The sequence below is a fragment of the Chlorocebus sabaeus genome, chromosome X (assembly GCF_047675955.1).
Source record: "Chlorocebus sabaeus isolate Y175 chromosome X, mChlSab1.0.hap1, whole genome shotgun sequence".
NCBI lineage: Eukaryota > Metazoa > Chordata > Mammalia > Primates > Cercopithecidae > Chlorocebus > Chlorocebus sabaeus.
In genome coordinates this window covers 124963627-124989090 of record NC_132933.1, presented here as the reverse complement: position 1 = coordinate 124989090, position 25464 = coordinate 124963627, and the positions used below count along the sequence as shown (strand labels likewise).

Here is a 25464-nt window from a genome sequence, read left to right as displayed (position 1 = left end):
ACAGTAACCAAAACAGCATGGTACTGGTACCAAAACAGAGATATAGACCAATGGAACAGAACAGAGTCCTCAGAAATAATACCACACATCTACAGCCATCTGATCTTTGACAAACCTGAGAGAAACAAGAAATGGGGAAAGGATTCCCTATTTAATAAATGGTGCTGGGAAAACTGGCTAGCCATAAGTAGAAAGCTGAAACTGGATCCTTTCCTTACTCCTTATACGAAAATTAATTCAAGATGGATTAGAGACTTAAATGTTAGACCTAATACCATAAAAATCCTAGAGGAAAACCTAGGTAGTACCATTCAGGACATAGGCATGGGCAAAGACTTCATGTCTAAAACACCAAAAGCAACGGCAGCAAAAGCCAAAATTGACAAATGGGATCTCATCAAACTAAAGAGCTTCTGCACAGCAAAAGAAACTACCATCAGAGTGAGCAGGCAACCTACAGAATGGGAGAAAATTTTTGCAATCTACTCATCTGACAAAGGGCTAATATCCAGAACCTACAAAGAACTCAAACAAATTTACAAGAAAAAAACAAACAACCCCATCCAAAAGTGGGCAAAGGATATGAACAGACATTTCTCAAAAGAAGACATTCATACAGCCAACAGACACATGAAAAAATGCTCATCATCACTGGCCATCAGAGAAATGCAAATCAAAACCACAATGAGATACCATCTCACACCAGTTAGAATGGTGATCATTAAAAAGTCAGGAAACAACAGGTGCTGGAGAGGATGTGGAGAAATAGGAACACTTTTACACTGTTGGTGGGATTGTAAACTAGTTCAACCATTATGGAAAACAGTATGGCGATTCCTCAAGGATCTAGAACTAGATGTACCATATGACCCAGCCATCCCATTACTGGGTATATACCCAAAGGATTATAAATTATGCTGCTATAAGGACACATGCACACGTATGTTTATTGCAGCACTATTCACAATAGCAAAGACTTGGAATCAACCCAAATGTCCATCAGTGACAGATTGGATTAAGAAAATGTGGCACATATACACCATGGAATACTATGCAGCCATAAAAAAGGATGAGTTTGTGTCCTTTGTAGGGACATGGATGCAGCTGGAAACCATCATTCTTAGCAAACTATCACAAGAACAGAAAACCAAACACCGCATGTTCTCACTCGTAGGTGGGAACTGAACAATGAGATCACTTGGACTCGGGAAGGGGAACATCACACACCGGGGCCTATCATGGGGAGGGGGGAGGGGGGAGGGATTGCATTGGGAGTTATACCTGATGTAAATGACGAGTTGATGGGTGCAGCACACCAACATGGCACAAGTATACATATGTAGCAAACCTGCACGTTGTGCACATGTACCCTACAACTTGAAGTTTAATAATAATAAATAAATTAAAAAATATATATATATATACTGTAATACTATATCTTTTTACTTCAATCAATTTTTGCTCCATGTACTTTGATGCTCTGTTAGACGCATGCACATTTAGACTTAGTGTGTCCTTTTGGGGAACTGACCCCTTTATCATTACATAATTTCCCTCTTTGTCCCTGATAATTTCCCTTGTTTTGAAATCTGTTTTGTCTAAAATTTGTGTAGCTATTTTAGCTTTTATTTGATTAGTGTTGTTATGGTATGTCTGTCTCCATCCCCTTACTTTTTTTAAACTGACTTACTGTAAAATATATTTTATTGAATTTCAAAGTAGTATTCCTACATGAGAAATTTTTTTAAAGCTAAAATCAAGTTTTACAAGCATGCATTACAAGACAAACCATGAACAACAGTGGAACAGACATCAATTCATACCATAGCCTACATGAATGTTTTTCTATTTATTAGTCATACAGTAACAGTAGCAACAGAATGATCATAGAATAAAATCATAAACTCATAAGTGAGTTCTGACTAGACTCTGACAAGTCTGTCATTCTTTTCTTGACAGCCAGATAAGCAACAGAACTTAACTGCTTAATCCAAAAATGTTAAAGATCTTTATCTAGCTGGAAATGACTACAATTGAAGACCCATTTCCAGCTACCTACCATATTTGCCTAGCAGGTTAATTTCAAAGAAAGTCATCTGGCTGACTGTAACATGCATTGGCTAAAGGGACAAGTTTGCTGTGTTTTATGTTCAGCTTGGTATATTTCCTGGCTTGTCCTTTTCTTCCCTGCACCTTGGTCTTGAGCATTCTGAGACTCAAGTCAGCTGAGAATAAAGGGAACCTACCAGCCAGTTGAGAGATATGTTGTTAACAACATAATCTATCACATCATCTCAAAACCCCTTCCTTTTCTACAGGTGACCCTTTTTTGAAGTGAGGAGGTCATTGGACACTTTCTTGAAGGAGATAGCATTGTGGAACATTAAATAGATGTCACTAGTCATCACCTCTAAATTGTTGGCCTGATCTTGGGTGTTCTAAGGTAACCCTTGAATGTTGGACAAGGAAGGTGTGGCAGATGATCTGGAGCTGTTAGGTTGTGGGCGATAACCATTGTACAGGGACTCTGTGCTAAAAATAAGACAAGGAATTAGTGAATCCAATGTGTTTTAGTTCAATTATAGTACAAGTTTAGTTCAAATACTGTAAGCTGGTTATTTACATATATGTGAATTTTCTTTGCTTTTTAAAAACTTATACATTTTACATTTAGAGCAGTTTTAGGTTTACAGAAAAACTGAGCCAGAAATATGGTTTCCATTTATTTACCCCTTCCCCTGTTACACACAGTTTTTCCTATTATTGACACCTTGCATTAGTGTGGCACATTTGATATAATTAATGAATGAATATTGATAGATTATTATTAACAAAAGTCCATCATTTACATTAGGATCCATTATTTGTGTTGTACAGTCCTACAGGTTTTGACAAATGCATAATGTCATGTATCCACCATTAAAGTATCATACAGAATAGTTTCACTGCCCTAAAAATCCCTTACCCCTTTTCTTTTAACCTGAGTGTGAATATACAAAGTAGATTTATCAACAGCATATGGTTGAATCTTTTATATTTTTGTATCCAATCTGACACATTTTTCCTTTTAGCTATTGTGTTTAGAGCATTCACATTTAAAGTGATTATTAATATAGTTGTATTAAAAGGGTCTCACTCTGTCACCCAGGCTGGAGTGTAGTGATGTGATCTTGGCCCACTGCAACCTCTGCTTCCTGGACTCAAGTTATTCTCCTGCCTTAGCCCCACAAGTAGCTGGGACTACAGGTGCAAACTACCACTCCCAGCTAATTTTTCTATTTTTTTGTAGAGATAGGGTTTTACCATGTTTCCCAGGCTGGTCTCAAACTCCTGAGGTCAAGTGATCTGCCTGCCTCAGCCTTCCAAAGTGTTAGGATTACAGGCGTGAGCCACCACACCCAGCCTTAAAATCTATTCTTTTATAACTGTTTTCTGTCTGTTGCATCTGGGGTGTTTTTCTATCTGCTTTTTTTTTTTTTTTTCATTGTCTGGTTATACCTGAGCATTTTATATGACTTTATTTAATCTCTTCTCCTGATAAACACCTCATACTTAAAATTTTTCCGGTGGTTTTCCTACTGTTTGCAATATACATTTTTAAATAATTTAAGCCCATACTCAAATAACACTACACTGTTTAACATGTAGTATACATTCCTTATAACAGTATGTTTCCAATTTCTCCCTCCATCCCTTGTAACATTGTTGTCATTCATTTCACTTATCCATATGCTATCATCAGCCCATACATTGCTACTATTAATGATTTAAAGCAATAATTTTTAAAGTTAAGAATGACAAAAAATAAATATTTCATTTTACCCCCATTTATCCCTTCTCTGATGCTCATTTATGTTCATCCACATTTCTGACCTGTATCAGTTTCCTTCTGCATGATGAAGTTAACATCTTGCAGAGCAGGTATGCTGGCAATGAATTGCTCCAGCTTTTGTCTGTCTAAGAAAGTCTTTACTTTTTCTTCTCCTTTGAAAGATAATTATGTTAGATACAGAATTCTTAGTTTGAACTTTTATTTCTTTTAACACTTTAAGGATTTCAGGATTTCATGTTATTCTCTTCTTGCTTGCCTGGCTTCTGATGAGAATTTGGCTATAATTTTAATCTTTGTTTTCTGTAGGAAAGTAATTCCAGTCCACTTTCTTCATAATTTTTTCTGTCTTTGTTTTCTGCAGTTAAAGTATGATATCCTAGGTATAATCTGTTAGAGTGGCTATTTATCTTGCTTGGTGTTCTCTGAGCTGACTGGGTCATCCATGCTTTGTTGTCTGTCACTAATGATAGAAAATCCTTCAACACTATCATGACAAGTATTTTTTTCTGCCCCATTCTTTCTTTATTTTCCTTCTGACATTCTAATTACCTGTATTTATACCTTTTTATATTTTCCCATGGTTCTTGGATATCCTGTTAATTTTTAATTCTTTTTATTCCCCCTTTGTGTTTCATTTGGTGAGGTTTTTACTAACCTATTTTCAAGTTTAGTAATTATTTCTTCAGCTGTGCCATGTTAATAAGCCTGTTAATAGCATTCTGCATTTCTCTTATTGTTTTTTTGATTGCTAGCATTTAGTTTTGATTCTTTCCTATAGTCTCCATCTCTCTGCCAACATAATCCCTGTTTGGTCTTGCATGTTATCTGTTTTTTCAATTAGAGCCCACAAAATTCTAATCATACCTATTTAAATTTTCTTGTTTGATAATTTAAACATCTGTATCATGTTTAAGTCTGGTTCCGATACCTGCTTTGTCTCTTTAGATTGTTTTCTTCCTTGCTTTTTGGTATGCTTTATAATTTTTTGTTGAAAGCCAGACATATGTCAGTGTTAGGTACTAGGGAACATATGTTTTTAGTGTGATGATTGATATTAACATGGTTAGGAGTTGGCTTGTGTTTAATGTTTGTTATAGTATAGGTACTAGAGGCTTCACATTCCTCTAGTGTCTTTGATTTTTTTATCCTCTCTTTGCCTTAGGGTTTCTCTTTGTATTGGTCCTCAGAGAGCAGCTGTATGCAGATATTTCAGCTGTAATCCACTGTTACTATACTAGAGACTTGTTTCTGTGGTGGTAGGATGTGGGAAAAAGAAAGTGTTCTATAATTTTTTTAAAAATTAAATCTTAGTATTTTAGTAATCCTGCTTTTAGGGGGAATGATCACAAACATTTCTGTCCCTCCTCCAAGAGTATAACACCCCACCCACCCATTCCAGCCCTTTGCTTCTTTTCCTGGCTGCATCATTACCAATCTATTTTTTTTTTTTTTAATCCTTGTCCCATGTTGACTATGTTTTTTTTTTATTATTATTACATAAGACAGGAAGGCTGAAAGGAGCTATAGTGGGGTGGAAATTAATTCCTTTAGATGGGATAAGACTTCTATGTTACTCTGGAGAATAGATGTCTGTAATATGGAAGGATCTGGAAAGGTTATATAATGGTTATTCTTCTCCTTCCCCCTGCCAGAACCACCAGGGGATTTCTCTCAGGTCATCATTGTGAGAACCTGGTGGAGTTCCTGGAGGGAAAGGCTGCATTAGTGTGGTCCCTTCTGTGATAGCAACTCCTAGATGTTTTTGCAATCTCACACTAGTCTGCATTCAGCCTATAGCAATTTGTCAATATTACTAATGAACTAATTGGTTCCACTCTTACGGCTTTCAGTAGCTTCTGCTCCAGGTAAGCAAACAACTGTAATTATTTGAATGTGCCTGTCTCTTCAGATTTCAGGGTAGCAAGTTGCTCTGTGATTCCTTTGACCTCAGTTCTCTGTTGGGTCCAAGGAAAGTCATTGGTTTTCAATTTTTCCAGCTATTTCTTGTTGTAAAGATGAAAGAGATAACTCCTAAGCCCTTTGTATGTTGGTGCTAAAACCAAAAATCCTTAAACCCTTTATTTTGATATTATTTTAGACTAGTGGAAATTGCAACCATAGTACAGAGAGTTACTATGCGCCTTTCTCCCACTTCCCTCTGAAGATATCAACTTACGTAATAATAGTCCAATTATGGAAATGCAGAAAATGACATTGGTATAATATGATTAACTAATCTAAAGTCTAACTTGGATTTAAACATTTTTAACATGTAATCATTGTTTATGTTGTTTTGTTTCATGTTCTTTTGTTTGGTGTATAGTTTTATTGAATACAAAGACTAAATAAGGACAACCCAATAAGAGATCACATGAGCCAGTTTCACTCACACAGAGGCATCTATCCTAAATACATTCATAACATGTTTAATGTAAGAGTGAATAAGTAGATTGTATCCAAGAAATGCAAAAATGATATAACATTAAAAAAATGGTTGCTTGCGATTTATCTACATTGATAGATTAGAGGAGAATGGCATTTGATCATTTCCTGGGGTACAGAAAAAGCCTTTGGAAAAAAATATTTAACACTGATTCATGGTTAAAAAAAAAAAAGCAAAATAACATTAAAATAGGATTTCCATTTCCTAAAATCTACAAAAAGCTTACAGGAATGTGAAATGTTAAAAGCATCCCCATTAAAATGGGGACCAGGACACAAATGTATGGTAGCATCTCTACTGTTTTAAAGTGAACTGAAATACATAACCAGAGCAATAAAAATACTAAAATAAAAGGTATGAATATTGAAAGGACAGAGATAATAAATGGTGACAATATGTTCTTCTAATTAGAAAATCCACAGGAACCAGTGCACAAAATACTCAACAAACAGACTTCAGAAAGCTGTTGTATGTGTCACTATGGCAAACTCAGGAGCCTTGCCATACAAAATGAATAAGTAATAAGAACAAATAATAGAAAAATATCTCAACCATAATAGCAGCAAATATCCAAATTTGCCTAAAAAGAAACCTAACAAAAATATACACCATCTTTTTGGAGGCAACTATAAAAATCCCAAATAAATCGATCAGTGTCCTGTGTTCATTTATGGGGAAAAGAATATTATAAAGATGCCAATCCTCCTTAAATTATTTACAGATTCACTGCCAGCTGTGGACTGAATGTATCCTCCTCAAAATTTGTATGTTGAAGCCCTAATGCCCAATGTGACATTTTTGGAAATAGGACCTTTAGGGAGATAATTAAGTTTAAATGAGGTCATAAGGGTGGGGCCCTAATCCAAAAAGAATGTTTTTTAAGAAAAGGCAGAGAAACCAAAGTTCTCTTTTTGCAAGGACATAGAGAAGAATCCATGTGAGGACACAACAAGAAGACAGCTGTCTGCTATCCAAGAAGAGAATCCACAGCAGAAACCAACCCTGAGGACACCTTAGTCTTGGACTTCTAGCCTCCAGAACCTGGAGGTAAATAAATTTCTAGGTTAAAAAAAATTATGTTGTTTAAGCCACACAGTCTATGTTATTTTGTCATGGTAACCTGAGGAGACCAATACACTATCTTACATGTAGCATTCAAGATGGCAACCAGAATTTGGCTAATATTTTTCAAAATCAACCCTGGAGAAACTATAGAAAGAATGAGAGAACAGTATCAACAGCAAAGAAGCAAAAATGAGAAATTCCTGAGGGACAATAAGATTGAGTTGAGCCATTACTTATGTGTGGGAAACAAGTGGGGTCATACCCTCAAAGGAAACAGGGTCCGTAGCCAGAAATAGAAGCAGATGATATAATTAGTTGGATGAAATATTTTGAAGTGTGGCCCTTGCTTCTTCCCAGTGTGCCTTGAGACAATGAATTTATACTGCTTCACTGAATAGTGCAATCTGAGATGGCACCTCAGACCCTGTGTGCCAGTACCATATGGTAATATCATGACAGCACAAAAGTTTGGGTTGGCTGAAACAGCATGATTCTAGAAGCTGTGCTTAATAACTACCCAAAACTGGGATGCTGTTTTGTGATGCAGCTTCCCCATATGTATCTAGCCTGAGACTTTAACCCATTCTCAAGGTTTTCAGTATGGAAATGACCCAGAGCTTTCACGGAGTTGGTATTTCCCACAAAGCTTTTAATGAAAAAGCCAGGAGAACTCCCTACTCCTCCCCTCCCGCAACACCCAAGGTGGAAATCTGACAGGACAACCTACCCCAGAGGCAAGGAGCCCAGCTTGTGCTGAGCCCCAGCCCTACTTTCACTCCTGGGAGGCCCAGGGCAGAGCTATCAGCATGAGATACCCTCTGACCCCCACCTCAAGGGTCTCAGGAAGATGAGACCCGTAGTCTGAGGAAGCCAGCCTAGGCTGTTCAGAGGAGAGACATGATTCGGAGGAAGAAAGGCCCTCCACTTCCTCCCCTCCTCTTTATGGTGTTAATCGCCACAGCTCCCCTGGTACTGGGCCAAGTAGCAAATCTCCGGGCCCTCAGAGAGCCCCATCCACTACCAGTACTTCTGCAAGTATTTCATGCACAAAATCTGATGAAGGTGCCAAGAGCCAAGATGAGGAAAAAACAAGCACCTCCCAGGCACCTCCGACCACTGATCTTTTGAGCACAACCCTTCTAGACCAGAAGGCAATGTTGTTGGTGCAGTTCCTGCTGCACAAGTACAACATGAAGGAGCCCACAACAAAGCATGACATGCTAAAGTATGTCATCAAAAAGGAGAAGGTGCACTTCCATGAGATCCTCAAGAAGGCCTCTGAGCTCATGGTGCTGGCCTTTGGCATTGTTGTGAAGGAAGTCGATCCAACCAGGCACTACTATGCTCTTATCAACAAATTGAATAGCTCCTGTGATGCAAGGCTGAGTGATGAGGAGATCATGCCCAAGACAGGCCTCCTGACGACTATCCTGTGTGTGACCTTTATGAAGGGCAACTGTGCCACTGAGGAAGATATCTTGCAGGTGCTTAAGGTAATGGGGATAGATGCCAGAAAGAACCACTATTTCTATGGGGAGCCTAAGAAGCTTATCACCCAAGATTTCATAAAGGAAAGATACCTGGAGCGCCAGCAGGTACTCAACAGCAATCTTGTGTGGTATGAATTTCTGTGGGGTCCCAGAGCCCATGCAGAAACCGGTAAGATGAGAGCCCTTGAGTTTTTGGCCAAGATTCATGATACTGTCCCCAGTTCCTTTCCATCTTTGTATGAAGAAGCTTTGTGAGATGAAGAAGAGAGAGTCCGAGGCAGATTTGCAGCTATGCCTCCTACTAGTGCCCCGGCCAGTGCACGTTACAGGGTCAATTCCAGCAGCTTCACCCTTAGAGAAGTATGAAGCACTTTCCTCACTTTGAAGAGAACACTCAATCTTTTAAGTAGTGGGAGGCCCAGGCGGTGTTAGAGGGACCATAGTACATATCATATCTGTATTCCTGTTCTACATGAGTAACTTGTACACTTATCTTTTGTTTTTGTTGAAAGTTTTCAAATGTTATTTATTTTATAAAAAGGTTAATTAGCTTTAGAATCTAGCCGTATGAATAATATTGGTTACATATTTAATGTTGTTCATGAAACTTTAGAGTTAAGAGGCTGTTTTTAAATCTGTTAAAACAAATTGAGAAATCTTTCATCTTATTTACTGATCTGGAATGAAAAAACATGACACGGAAATAGGCATTTCCTTAGAAATGTGAAATAATCAGCAGTAAAATAGTTGGGATTAAGAAATAGAGAAAAAAGTAAAAGGTGGTAAACTCTTGTATTTCCTTGTTTCTTCTATTCTGTTGTTCTGTAAAATAAAAGTTATATACCCAGATTTGCTTTGCTTATTCAAGAATGTAGAAAGCATTAAAGAGTTAATTTGACCTCTTGTTCACTAGCTTTTTTATTCCTCAAACATTAGTTGAACATCTGCTCTTTGGAAAGCTCAGTGGTAATACCAGGGATGGTAAGAAAAAGAAGTCCAAGCCACTGTCCATGAAATTTTAGAGTTCGTAGCAGCTATCCTATAAGGAAGACGGTGAGATACCGTGTAAGACATAAAAGACAAGTGAAAAAAATATATGGTGGAGGGGGCTGGAAAAGGGGAGGTCCACAGGAGGTCAAGTGTAAACACGCTGAGGCAAGGCAATTTGGGGCTTTGGAAAACCTTAAGTCCCTCAATGGGAGATAGTTTTAAATTAAGCTGGGTGGCGGATCAGAGGAGGGTATGGGAGTGGTGAGAGGGGCAGGATCCTTGGTGGTGTGTCTCAGAGTTAAGACACAGTCTGGAATGGAGAACTGCCTTTAGCTTTTGGCTTTTAGTTCTCCACCTAGTGCAGGGATGGAAAGTGCCCTGTGCTATTGTCCCAGTGCAAAAACTAGGTGTTCTACGTATTTCATCTCCAGCCAGTTTCTGAGAAATAAGGGTGATACCCTCAAGGGAGGTGGGATACCCAGAGGCCATTGTGCTGGCACTTTTTGCCTTGGGTTGGAGAGTCCATTTGAAGGGCATTTTAACTAGGTTAATTTCACTATAATTTGGAAAATTAAGGGAAGGCTATATTTTGATAGGGGTTAAATGAATGAAAATAGGAGTGGTTTGGATCAAAGGGCAAGTGAGAGGAAGAGAAAGAGTTGGATTTTGACACACATTCCAGAAACAGAGGTGCATCCAGATGGGGAGGATTCCCCAACATCCAAATTAAACATACCCTGCAAGGAGGAAGACTTACTGAGGCTCTTTCTTTCTTGGGAGAATTTTTGGCTAATTTGGTGTTCTGTGTCCTACAGCACTGCATTTTCATGGACATTTACTTGTCTTGGATTAAAAAACAAAACCAAAAATATCCCAGTCGAAGGGGTGGCATTACCTAGGGTAAAAACAAAATCATAGTAATAAATGTCACTTTTTAATGTCTCAAGGCACGCCAGTCACTGTACCAGGTGCTTTACATACATCACACACAGTCCAACAGTCCTAGGGGACAGGGCTTATCAAATCCACTTCACCAATGAAGAACTCAATGTTCATAGAATTGGGTAATGTGTCTACTTCCCACAGCTAGTAAGTGACAGGATGGGACTAGACTCCTGGTCTGCATTCCTCTAGAGCTCACACTGTTCCACTCCTCCCAGCCTGAGGCAGATCTTGGGTCTATTAATTCATTTCTCTTCTCAATACTCCAACATGTCTCTCAGACAATCAAAATAAAGATCCTATAGTGGAAGCACTAAAAGCAGGCCTGAAAAAAGTAAGGTGAGAATGAGACTCAGACACAATCTGGGACTGTCTGTAGGGTTCATTGGCCTGGAGTCCTCCCTCCCTTAGCCCTAGATTCTTCCAGAGCTGACCCTGCTGTGGTCCCTTCACATGAGTCCAGTCCAGCACTTTTTCACATTACTGTACCCTTCCCCTGGGTCTTCCGCAGTGTGCCCTCCTGTCCAGAATGGAACAGACCTGTTGGTCAGCTGCACTACAGCCTTCTCTGGAGCCCGCACTTGCTCCTAGAGGAACACACAGCCCAGACTCACCTGCCTTCTCCAAGACTTAATTGACATTCCAACTGCCTATAGGTCCTGCCCCTTACTGTGTCCGGAATTCATTCCTTCCAGTGGGTTCTTGGTCTCACTGACTTCGAGAATGAAGCTGCAGACCCTCACAGTGAGTGTTACAGTTCTTAAAGATGGTGTGTCTGGAGTTTGTTCCTTCAGATGTTCAGATGTTTGGAGTTTCTTCCTTCAGGTGGGGTCATGGTCTCGCTGACTTCAGGAGTGAAGCCGCAGACCTTTGCAGTGAGTGTTACAGCTCTTAAAGGTGGTGCCTCTGAAATTGTTTGTTCCTCCTGGTGGGTTCGTGGTCTTGCTGACTTCAGGAGTGAAGCCGCAGACCTCTGCAGTGAGTGTTACAACTCATAAAGGTAGTACAGACCCAAAGAGTGAGCAGCAGCAAAATTTATTGTGAAGAGTGAAAGAACAATACTCCCACAGCATGGAAGGAGACCCAAGTGGGTTGCCACTGCTGGCGCCAGTGGCCAGCTTTCATTCCCTTATTTGGCCCCACCCTCATCCTGCTGATTGGTCCATTTTACAGAGCACTGATTGGTCCATTTTACAGAGTGCTGATTGGTCCATTTTCACAGAGTGCTAATTGGTGCATTTACAAACCTTTAGCTAGGCACAGAGTGCTGATTGGTGCGTTTTTACAGAGTGCTGATTGATGCATTTACAAACCTTTAGCTAGACACAGAGCACTGATTGGTGTGTTTACAGCCTTTTAGCTAGACAGAAAAGTTCTCCAAGTCCCCACCCCACTCAGAAACCCAGCTGACTTCACCTCTCATTACCTTGGACCCTCTTGACAGAAGCAGCCCTTTTCTTGTATTATAACTGCTCAGTTAAAACAGTGAAGCTTAGACACCTCTTCATCTCTCTACATGCATCCACCACACTCAAAGCGTTTTCAAATCTGCTAGTTGGGAGAGTCTGATTTGGCACAGAATCTACTGGTTCTTGCTTTATAACCCAGAAGCTAGAGAGAAGATTTTGGAAACCATCCTGAGGTTTGAGATCGAATTTTAATGAGGTTAATTATTCTAGACTGGCCTCTGAACACATACACCAGTTAGTGAACTTACCTAGGTAGTCTAAAATCAAAGCCTCCTCCATAGGCAGTCAGTGAGGAAAGACCACTGGAATCAGTGTGTAAGCAAACATCTACTGTGGCTAAATCCCTAAAAACCCAGGAGTCTTTCTAGGTGATTAGAAAATGGTTCCATGGCAGATGTGGCAGCTTTGATAAGAAAAGAAGAAATAATTCAGTATTCTTCCACTGCCCATTGTCTTTCTGTTTACTCCTAAGGAAAATTTTGGTTTTAAGTAATAGTGCAGATATTCTCACTGTCACAAAATTCTACCAATATGCATAAATCACAATTCCCCTTAGTACATTTCATCAAAATTCATACCTCTCCTCGGAAGTAATCACAATTAATAATGTTTGTTGTTTTAAAATGTATTCTAGACTTTTCCTTCCATACTGTGCTATAAAAAGTACATTGTGAGTTTTTAACATACAACATACATGGATAACAGTATACATATTGTTTTCCCCTCTTGCCATTGTCACTGAATGAAGTGAATGCAAAAATCTTTCTGTGAGAGTACGTGTAGATCCACTTTACTCTTTTAACTACTCCCTAGAATTCTAAAGTGTGTATGTGCCATAATTAATTTAACCAATCTCCTCCTGATGGACACATTAGTTGTTTCCCATTTGCTGCTATCATTTGTAGAACTGATATCAACATCATTGACCATGAATTCTTGGGCAAATATGCATGTTTTCTTACAGGAAAGACATAGCAAAGTGTAAACCGGATTAAAGTGGAAAAAAAATGTGATGATTGTAAATGTTTATTAATATTTCTGAAATTCTGTTCTAGTAAAGCTGTTCCAATTCACATTCTTGCATATTAATGTATGTTGATAATCTACATTCTCATAGGCATTTTATTTTATCAACCTTTTAAATTTTGGTCAAACATTGGGGTGATAATATGTGATCTCACTGTTATTTTAATTTCCCTGTTTTCTAAGTAGGTTGAGCAGAAAATCAACTTAATCATCCTCATCCATAGATAGTGGAATTCCTTTAGTGATGTCTTGGGTACCAGGATTTTCCTGGGCATGCTTCAAAATTCTGAAATATCAATAAGATACTTCCCTTTACTTTGAGGAGGAAAGATTTGGTCAGAATCACCGGGTGCTAGGGAATGGGTCTATACAGGATACTCTCAGCTAGTGAGGAACATCAGGAAGACCTGGGGAGAGAGAACATCAAGTTTATAGAGCACAGGTCCCCCAAAGGCCAGGATTCCATGATATATTCTGTATATAACTGTTATACCATTGTTGTCAATATTGTAGATGTGGGACCTCTTATTCCAACTTAAGCCTTCCCCATAAATCAAATATCTGACTTGAAGGCGGAGAAGTCTGGGTGGGGGAACTGCAAGCCAATTGTCCTGTCTACTCAGTGCTCCTTCATCCCATTCAGGCCTGAGGTCACTTAGACCACACATCACTGGGGTTCCCTAAGCACTATTGGGAAAGCTTGGTGCTAGAAGACTCTTCCTCAAACATGAACTTGACATTCCTGCACAAGCATCTACCTGTGTGGATTCCATTCTGCCCAATACACGGTATCCCAATTTTGTTGCTTAGCTCTCCAGCACTGCAGAAATGTGGTCACCTACCTCTGCATGCCCAGCCTACCTTGCCATCCCTTATCTTGTTTTCAAACCCCTCATTGCCCACCCCACTCCCACCTGGACACATACAGGCACATTCTGTCTTCCTATCCACTCATGTCTTTTCTATTTTCAGCACAGGACTGACTGCCCTCTCTTCAACTCACCATCCTCATTAGTAACTTGCACAGGGCTTGCCTTCATGCTGACCCCAATCCCTGTCTCCACTCCCTTTCTAGCCCTGTTTCAAATTCTCCTATGGGAAAGAGACCTCTCCTACTCCCTTTACCTAGTATCCTTTTAACATTTAAGAGAACGGTGGGATTTCTTGTCACCTATGTCTGTTTCTTTTGAAAGTCTTCTCAGTTCATGTCCATGCATGCAATCCCTCAGCAAGTGCAGGGTGCTTGGCTAGCTTTGCTTTCATCTGTTGTTTCTGCTCCCCAACATGGCATACAATGGCCTTATCTGATGCTCACATGGCTCAATCTCACCATATCTATTACAGATGTGCAGCTGAATTCCCGTTAATATCATAAGACAGAGGGATTCTTACATGTGTCCTAGTATTTGTTGACTTGCATAGTCACCAGGTCTTTGGGTACTAAGTGGAAAGAATTGGCCCTACTCATTGGTACTCATAATAATCAGATGCACTCAAGAAACAAGAGTATAATTCCATTTCTCTATGCCCTTCGGGCTGTTGTAATATGTTCTTCTTCTACATACGGCATACATCTTAGCATAAAATGTTAATACTTTTGGATTAAACAGTCAATTATCTTTTAAAGACATTTAAATATTAAGTGAAATCTTTTATACTTACCCATGTAGTTACCATTTTCAATGCTCTTAATTTCTTTATGTAGATCCAGATTTCCATCTGGTATGATTTTCCTTTTGCCTGAGGAATTCCTTTAACATTTCTTTTATTGCACATCTATTGGTGATTAATTCTTCCATGTTTTGTATTTCTGAAAACTTTTCTTATTTCATCTTCGTTTTTGATGAAATTTTCATTCAGTATAGAATCCTGGTTGACTTTTCTTTTCTTTCAGTGCTTTGTTTCAAGATGTTCCTTCATTCTCAACCCCTATTTTCTACAAGAAATCTGTTGTCTTTGCATATTTGTTCCATTGTACGTCAAGTCTTTTTCTCTGACTAGGAGTATGTTTAATTTTATGAGAAACTGCTGAAACAATTCTCAAAATTGTTGCAACACTCATACAAATTATCAGTGTTTTGGTCGTTTCACACCTTTACTAACATTTTATGCCATCAATCTTCTAAATTTTAGCCATTCTAATAGGTGAATGCTCTTGTCTACTTTTGGTTTTAATTTGAACGTTCCTGATGTGCTTGAATACTTTCTCAAGGGCTTATATGCCCTGTATTTATCTTTCTTTTCTGAAGTGCCTATTCAAATATTTTGCCTATTTTTACTAATTTTATTTTTTATTGTTGTTGTTTACATATTCTCCATATAAGTATTTTGTCAGATACAGGTATTATCCATATCATATTTAAGTCTGTAGCTTTCTTATTAATTTTCTTAAGTATATGTTTTATTGAGCAGATTTTTATAATTTTGTTTAATTGTGTTTTATCATTTTTTATTTTATTGTTAATATTTTATGGCTTTTGTTTAAGAAATCATTGACTACTCTCAGCACATAAAAATATTCTGCTATTTTGTGTTTGAGAAGCTTTAATTTTAGCTGTTGGTTTTAAGTCTATGATGCAACACAAATTAATTTTTGTATTGAGTTAGATAATGGCCAAGGTTCATGTTCATCAAGTTGTTCTACCACAATTCATTGGAAAGATTTTCATTTTCCCGTTAAATTTATTTGCTAATTTGACTGAATTTTTTTTAGTAGTAGGAAAATTTAATTCACCGCTGTCAACCACGACCGAGCAAATAGACTAAAAATAAGAGCATGAAGGATCTGAAGAACAGAATTAATAAGGTTGATGTAATAATCACATACTGAACTTCATTATAATAGAGAATGCACAAGCTTTTAATTAGATCCATGGTACAATTATATATTATAAAGGTCAAAAAGAAAATCACAATAAATTAACAAAAATTTAAAAAATATGATCCACAGTATTGGACCACACATTTTCAGCATAAATAGAATCAAAATGAAGATTAACTAGTTGGAAAAGACAAAATTAATGGATAATATAAATTTGATTTTATTTCTGGATTCTCTATTTTGATATATTTTCCTGTCTTTAGGATAATCGCTGATTTGATTACTGTATCTTTATTGTGAATATTGAAGTCAAATGGCGTAAGTATGCTAATTCTTTTTCCTTTTTCAGGATTCATGGCTATTTCCTTTAACTGTCCTTTAAATGTAACATATACATTTTAGAATCAGCTTATTGACTTCTATAAGAAAATCCAGCCATGATTTTGGTAAGAATTATTTTCTATCAGTGGAATAATTTTGCTTCTTCTTGTAGTTTCAATTTATGTACTGAAATCATTTAGCTGTTTCTTCAGAAATCAAAAATGAACACATTTGTAATAGATGTTTTAAAGTATTTGTCTACTATTTCTGTCATCTCTGATTTTTCTCCTAATTACAAGTTATCTTTTCTCTCTTGTCAGCAACATTTTCATAGTTCTTTGCACACCTAGTTTTTTTTTTATTGTATACTGGACATTATGGATGCTAAATTGTGATTGACTGTATCTTGTTATTTTCCTTAATAAAATTACTAGGAAAGCAGTTAGTTCATTTGCATATCATGCTACTCTTTTCTGGGCCCATTTTAAAGCTTTGCTAGGGATGGTCTATGGTAGCCATCACACTTGGACTACATTCGGCCTATTTTTATGACTGAGACTTTTTGGAAGCTCTACTCACTTGCTTTGCATTCTCAAAGAGGACTCCCCCTTCTATGTATTTACTATGAAAATATCCCAGCCATGTTTGTGTTCCAGTAGTTGTTCAGCTCACTGATCTCTAGAATTATGTTTTTATTCCCCTAGTAGTTGCTCTTTGCCCTAATTCATGGAGTCCTGCCCTTCACATAATCAATTTAGTGTTCAGTGAAAGACTAAAGAGGGCCATTCTGCAGATTTCTGAATTATATTATGAATTATATTATGTATATTAATTATACATAGCTCATTTTTCTCTAACAACTTGCCCTGTAAATTCCAGCAGTCTGACTATTCCCAAATTCTGATCACTGTGTCATCAGTTCAGTAAGTCCATTGTGTTCTGTTTTGGTTAATCCTCCTTGCACCACAATTTAGATATTGTCTCCAAGCAAAAATCCAGGGTTATCTGGAGGCTTATTTCACTTAGTTTCCTTTTTTCAGGAATCATAATTCTTTGCTGTTTTCCAATGTGTGAAAACAGTTACTTCATATATATTGCCTATTTTTATAGTCATTTATAGCAACTAGAAGTGGACATTCTGAATTTGTTTTATAATAGCAAATTTTAAAACATTTAATGCTAACTACTTTTAGGCTTACAGAAAAGTTTTAAAAATAGAACACAAAATTTCAATATATCCCTTGCTTAGCTTCTTCCAGCATTCACATGTTAAACAACCATGGCATTACCATAACCAGAAAATTTACATTGTCATAACAGCATTAACCAAATTAACTGTCTCATTCATGTTGGGAACAGGCCCTCAAAGCTGGCCATAAACTGGCCCCAAAATTGGCCATAAACAAAATCTCTGCAGCACTGTGACATGTTCGTGATGGCTATGACGCCCACCCTGGAAGGTTGCCAGTTTACCGGAATGAGGGCAAGGAACACCTGGCCCACCTAGGGTGGAAAACTGCTTAAGGTGTTCTTAAACCACAAACAATAGCATCAGCGATCTGCGCCTTAAGGAAATGTTCCTGCTGCAGATAACTAGCCAGAGCCATCCCTTTATTTCAGCCCATCCCTTTGTTTCCCGTAAGGAATACTTTTAGTTAATCTATAATCTATAGAAACAATGCTTATCACTGACTTGCTGTTAATAAACATGTGGGTAAATCTCTCTTCAAGGCTCTCAGCTCTGACAGCTGTGAGACCCCTGATTTCCCACTCCACACACTATATTTCTGTTTGTGTGTCTTTAATTCCTCTAGCACCACTGGGTTAGGGTCTCCATGACCGAGCTGGTCTCGGCACCTTCAAACATCACCATTTTTTCCACTAATGTTCTTTTAAGAGTCTCAATAAAGATCCCATATTGCATTTATTTATTTTCCCCTGGATTTCTACAATCTGCAGCAGTTCCTCAGCCTTTCCTTATTTTTCATGACCCTGATAGCCCTAAAGAGTATTGATTAGTTATCTTGCTGAATGTCCATCAATTTGTGCCTTGTACATTCTCAGTATTAGACTAGGGGTCTTACATCCTTGAAAAGAGAATCATGGAAATGGTGCCATGTCTTTCTCAGTGCTCCATATTACAGCGTTCATGATGTCAATGTGTCTTATTACTGGTGATATTGACCTTGTTCTTCTTATCTACGTGGTCTCTCCTGGAAATTTCAACTGTAAAACTATAATTATTTTTTCTATAGTGACCAAATATCTCAGGAGAAATACTTTGAGACTATACAAATATCTTCTCCCCCAAAACCTTTACCCACTTATTCTAGCACCCTTCAATGGATCACATATGCAATCATCACCACTGTGATATCTGCCTAGTGATAATTTCTATTTCCTTCTTCCTTTATGCATTTATTAATTGCAATTTCACTACAAGGAAAAGCTGTCATATCTCTTCCCTATACTTATTTAATTAATTATTTATTTATCATCATCATTGTTTTACAAATATTTATATTATTCTTTGGGTTATTATCTGATACTGTCATTAGTTATTTTGTTGCTCAAAGCTTTGGCCATTAGGAGCTCCTTCAGATTGACTTCTGTGCTCTTTCAACAACCTCCTCCCATATTTTTTGAGAACTTTCACTTTTCTGGTACCATAAGATGTTTCAAGCTCCTTTTGATTTCCTCTACCCCTGCCCTGGAATGAACCACTTTTCCAAGGATCCCTGATTCTTTAATAGAGGCATAGTGCTTAGAAACCAACATCTGGGCACCAGGTATGCTAATTACTACAGAAGCATTATTTCTTCTCGGCTTCTCAGCAGACAGGACTAGTAAATATTTGTGTATTAGCCTATGTGCACACATATCTATTTTTATATACCTGTGTATGTATATGCATAATGAGTTCATACTGACACCTCAGATTCCAATTCAACATCACAAGGATCATTTTAGTTTTTTTCCTTTGTTTATTTGTAATTGCCTTCTACAGCAGTAAGGCACCCAGTTTTTATTATCTACTACATATTTACTTATTTGTTCAATTCTAGTACACACAAATTCGTTTCAGGATGTCTTACCCCAATACCCCCATAAGAAACGCATTTACTGACTAGATAACAGCATTTGTGCACAATTCTTTTCGTCTATATTCTTACAGTATTCAGTCAACTTCCCATTTTCCAAAGTTATTTAGGTTAGTTCTTTCCCTCCTGCATTCAGTATGGTTATATTTTTCACTTTTATTACAGGTATTTTCATTTGTTAGTGTTGGGATGCCATATTGGATTTCCCCCACATTCTAATTGGGTTTCACTCTTTGTTTATTAATGGCAGTATTTCTTAAGAAAGTATTTCTTTCTATTTATTAATTCCTTAACAACAGGCATTATCATATATACAGTATATTGCTTCATAATATTAGCTGGTCATGACTGTAAGAATGTGCCTGAAATATGTATGTTGATATTTAAATTGGAAAAAATCTATGTCTGTCTTGTGCATTGTGGGGTGCTTTGCTTATTCAGGCAAGCGCCTCATACTTATTCATTTTTTTCTACATACTAGTTCAAATACAGCAGCTGAAATGTTTCAAATGTTTGCACATACCAGGGATTAATCTGATCATATGCAATGGATTTAATACTTGAAAACAAGAAATTTAATGCCTCCATATGGCCATTAAAACCAGCTGAGGCACTACTATTTGTCATGATGTTGATGATGAGCCCTTTCCTGCTTGTGTCTTTTTTATTATTGTTGCCAAGTAACTGAACAACTCATGCAGCATTGCTAAGGATAAGACCTTTCCCTATTAAGAAGAAAAAGATGACAACCTGCTGTGTGAACAATAGGGAAACTACCCTTATCATTCTTGGCACAAACGGTTCATCACTAGGGGTGTATCTTTACAAAAAAACTCTTTGAAATTTTTCTGTAAATATTCTGTTCCTGTCCACTGACATGAAATTTTTAAAGAAAAAAAATATGCTAACTCATAGAAAAAAAAATGGAGATAAAATCCAGAAAATGTACTATACATCTGTCTTTATCAAATAGTTGGTATCTAAAGGCTCCACATTAGGAGAGATGGAAGCAGTTATTACTACCACATGGCATCTTGCCCTACTTAATTCCAACAGAAGAAGCCTCCTCCCACTGTGTTGTAGAGAAGATGAAGAATCTCAAGTCAGATCAAAGGCCAAGTTGTGATTACTGTGAAAAGAAGAGAGGAGGATCACATATTCTTTTTCAGCTATCTATCCTTTTAAGACATAATGTCCCATTTGAAATATTTGCTGCATGAATGTCAAAAAAGTATCAGATGGTAAAATAATAGCGGTAGCTCAAATCTATGAAAAATGGAGGTTCATGGAAGCACAGATACTAAGCTCTTTCAAAACACGTCTTCTTGGTATTCCACAGTGATTCCCCCAAGAATAAAATCACTGACTTCAACTCTCATCTAATATTTAACCCCTTTTTACAAGTAAGAATTTTTTTCATATAACATGGAAATGTAGAAATTGATGCTTTTAGATTTATCTTCATGTCTTGGATTTTGCTAATAGTTAGACATAATCTTGCTCTATTATTTAATAGACCATTTATGTATATGTTTTTCTGTACAGTTGACCCTTAGACAACTCAGGTTTGAACTGTGTGGATCTACTTATACATGGATTTTCTTCTGCCTCTGCCACCCGTGAAGCAGCAAGACCAACTGTTCCTTTTCCATTTTTCTCCTCAGCCTACTCAACATGAAGATGCTGACTATGAAGACCTTTGTGATGATCCACTTCACTAAATGAATAGTAAATATGTTTTTCCCTACAATTTTCTTAATAACATTTTATTTTCTCTGGCTTATTTCATTGTAAGAATACAGTATATAATACATATAACATACAAAATATGTGTTAGTTGACTGAGTTACCAGTAAGGCTTCTGGTCAACAGTAGGCTATTAGCAGTTAAGTTTTGGGGGAATCAAAAGTTATGCTCAGAATTTTTAACAGCATGGGGTTTGGTGCCCCTAACCCCCATATTGTTCAAGGGTTAACTGTATAATAAACAAGCAAGCATACTATAGGAATTTAAGATGTACAGTAAAACTTGATGTGTCCCTCTTTAAAGCACATGTTCACCCTTAAATATATCTATGTGCTAAAAAATACTATGTGCCTTTACACTGTTAATGTGGAGGTAAATTAGCACAGCCATTATGGAAAACAGCATGAAGGTTCCTCAAAAAACTAAACATACACCTACCATATGACTAGTAATTCCAATTCTGGGTATATATCCAAAGTAACTGAAATCAGCGTGTTGAAGGGAGATCTGCACTTCCATGTTCATTGCAGCAGTATTTGCAATAACCAAGACACAGATTCAACCTAAGTGTTCATCAGCGCGAATGAATATAGAAAATGTGGTACATATACACAAAGGGATGCTATTCAGCCTTAACAAATAAGGAATTCCTGTCATTTGTGACAATGTGAATGAACCTGGAGAACTTTATGCTAAGCGAAATAAGGCAGGCACAGAACGACAAATACTACATAATCTCACTTATATGTGGAATCTAAAAAGGTTGAACTCAGCTGTAGCAAGTAGAATGGTGGTTACCCAAGGCTAAGGATGAGGCGAGTATTGGGGAGATGTTGGTCAAAGGATACAAAATTTCAGTTAGATAGGAGGAATAAATTCAGGAGATTTATCATACAACACGGTGATTATAATTAATAACAATGTATTACATACTTAAAAATTGCTACCACAGTAGATTTCAAATGTTCTAACCACAATAAATGATAAATATGTGAGTAATGATTATGTTAATTAGCTTAGTTTAATCACTTTACAATGTATACATATGTCCAAACATTATTTTCTATATCATAAATATTTACAATTTTAATTTGTCGATTAAAAAATACTAACAGCCTTTCCCAGGAATAGCTCAAATTATTCCTTTTCCATTTAAAAATTCCCTGTAAATAGGCAGTCTAATACCAAAAACTTAAACTTCAGCATCGAATAAGAATACTTTAGAGCTCTAAACATTTTAACTATTCTCATTCATGTACAAATGTGTTAATCATAAGAAAAGGAATGCTAGGCCCTGCCCCGCCCCTGCTCCGTGGCTGCTGGTTTTCTCCGCGGGCACCTCGAGGGGTGACCTGGAGATATGGGGAGTACTGGGGGGAACCCTGGCTGGGTGCGGCTCGCGCTCTGCCTGGCTGACTTAGTGCTATCGCTCTACGCGCTGCACGTGGAGGCCACGCGCGTCCTGGGCCGGGATTACCGCGCTCTCTGCGACATGGGCAACGCCATTAGCTGTCCCGTGCATCATCTCCTCCAGGTAGGGCAGGGGCTTCGGGTTGGTGCAGCACGTGCTGGGACAGGACAGCATCCTCAATCAATACAATAACATATTCCCTTGCATCTTCTACACACTACAGCTGTTAAGTTGCCCGTGGACGCGCTGGGCCTCTGTCCTGTTGCTGCTGAGCTCCCTGCTGTCTCTGGCTGGTTCTGTCTACCTGGCCTGGTTCTGTCTACCTGGCCTGGATTCTGTTCTTCCTGCGCTATGATTTCTGCATCGTTTGCATCACCACCTATGCCATCAACGTGGGCCTGATGTGTCTCAGTTTCCGGAAGGTCCAAGAACCCCAGGGCAAGGCTAAGAGGCACTGAGCCCTCACCCCAAGCCAGGCTGGCCTCATCTGCTTTGCTTTGGCATGTGAGCCTTGCCCAAGGAGGCATATCTGGGTCCCTAGAAGGCCCTAGATGCAGGGCCATCTAGAGTCCCCCCTCCCTCTGCCATACCCACACATGACAATGGACCAAATGTGCCACACGCTCGCTCTTTTTTCCACCCAGTGCCTCTGACTCTGTCCCCAAGGGCTGATCTCCGAAGCTCTTGCCATTGCCCAAGGAGCGAAGGTTCTGAGCAATACAATTTTTTAAATTAAAAAAAAAAAAAAAAAGGAATGCTAGTCTATACAGAAAATAGCTAGAGGACACTTTTCCTAATTTATGTGTTTACCTTCAATTGTCCAGTTGTTAATGCACTATAAATAAATTAGTCAGATTTATTAATATTTTTATTATTCGTGTTCTTGTTACATAACAACACCAGAGAAGCAGCAGACAATTCTTTATCACAAGGAAAAGCTTTTGTTTCCTTAATACGTTTTGACTCATTATAGATTACGAAGCCAAAAGGTTTGGTTTCTTAAAATAGTATAACATCGTGCTGGTATAAAATTATATATGAAAACATAATAGGTGATTCAAAGACTTAGAAGAAGGGTTTGGGCAATAAAAATGTCCAATGTGGTCTGAATATATATGCTAATTTTTATTGCTGGTCACCTTATAAAAGGAGTTCTGTCTATAACAGTCAGTGCATTCACCTATAAAACAAACATTTATTGGATATCGAAGAGAAAATTTATCAAATTCTCCTAATTTTTGTTGTAGATGTCAAACTTTAAGTTTGCAACATGCTCACAATTCAATTATGTGTCTTTCATTTTGTTAATCTGGCCTTAGTATCTGTATCCATGTGCAGTTTTATTATCAGAAACTTGAACAAATGTATGATACAGTATTTCCAAAAGTAACTCAAACTATTTGTCTTAGGTGTGATGAATGCAAATTAATTCTCCCCTCCCTCAGGGTATTTAAGTATAGACTCTTTTACATAAATCATATATTAATATATACAATGTATCTTTGAAAAGTTCTAACATTGAATATGCAAAATTAAAACAAATCCAGCATTAAAATCAGTTACAAAACTTATACAAGTCACATGTTCAGGGATACTGGAATGAATGAGCTTATAGTCATTATCTCTGAGCTAACATTTCATCTCTCCAAGCCAATGTCTCAGACCAAGAACCTGATGATAAATTTTCCCTCACTGAAGAATAGGGATATCTATTAGACTTATTTAAAATTTTTTGAATGATGTTCATTAACTCTAGTGATTTTTTTCTCTTAAATTGTATATTGATATTGAATAAATGATACCCTATTGACATTACTCAGTCTGAGAATCCAATATTGTATACAAGTTGTTGTGTGTATCGATGTATTATATATTTTTCCTACTTAGAAAAGGGCCAGCACCTTTCATTATATTTACCAAAAGAGTTTAGGGATATATTGCACAGCGTGGTAACTATAGTTAATAATAACGTATTGTATAATTCAAAATTGCTAAAAGAATAGATTTTAAATGTTCTCACCACAAAAAATGAGAAGTAGGTGAGATGATAGAATATTAATTATCTTGATTTAATTTTTCCAGAATATATACATATATCAAAACATCAGAGTGTACCTGTAAATATGTATATTATTCATCATTAAAAATAAAATAGGCTGGGCACGGTACCTCATGCCTGTAATCCCAGCACTTTTGGAGGCCAAGGTAGGTGGATTACTTGAGATCAGGAGTTCGTGACCAGCCTGACCAAAATGGTGAAACCCTGTCTCTACTAAAAATAGAAAAAAATAGCCAGGAGTATTGGCACACACCTGTATTCCCAGCTACTTGGGAGGCTGAGACAGAAGAATCGCTTGAACCTGAGAGGCGGAGGTTACAGTGAACTGAGACTGTGCCACTGCACTCTAGCCTGGGTGACAGAGCAAGAGTCCATCTCAAAAAAAAAAAACAAAAATGAAGTGTAGATGTAAGATTATTAAATGTTTGATCTAAATCAAGATTCTGTCTTGATTCAGGTAGAGGGGAATGCATGCTATGAGACCTTCAATAATGACCACTACAGTTGTACACTATTGTGTATTTTACTAGATTGATAATATTTACGATGTTGATGGATCATTATCTACAACAGGTTATGTGATAAAATTGTATTTTACAAGCTGTTCTGTTTTATGGCTATGAATGTGTATATATATCTCATTTTATTACAGTTCTATATCTTTAAAATAAAAAATTCACTGAATCAAAAAGAAAGGCAATATTTAATTAGAAATAAAATGAGTTCTAAATCTTTCATGAATGTATTC

The 25464-nt window shown here is 37.5% G+C and overlaps 2 pseudogenes; both read left to right on the top strand.

Moving 5' to 3' along the window:
- The first annotated feature begins 3896 nt into the window (after window positions 1-3896).
- On the top strand, window positions 3897-9196 carry LOC103232904 (melanoma-associated antigen B10-like; annotated as a pseudogene).
- A 13410-nt stretch (window positions 9197-22606) lies between these two features.
- On the top strand, window positions 22607-23196 carry LOC103231751 (vitamin K epoxide reductase complex subunit 1 pseudogene; annotated as a pseudogene).
- Window positions 23197-25464: the final 2268 nt, after the last annotated feature.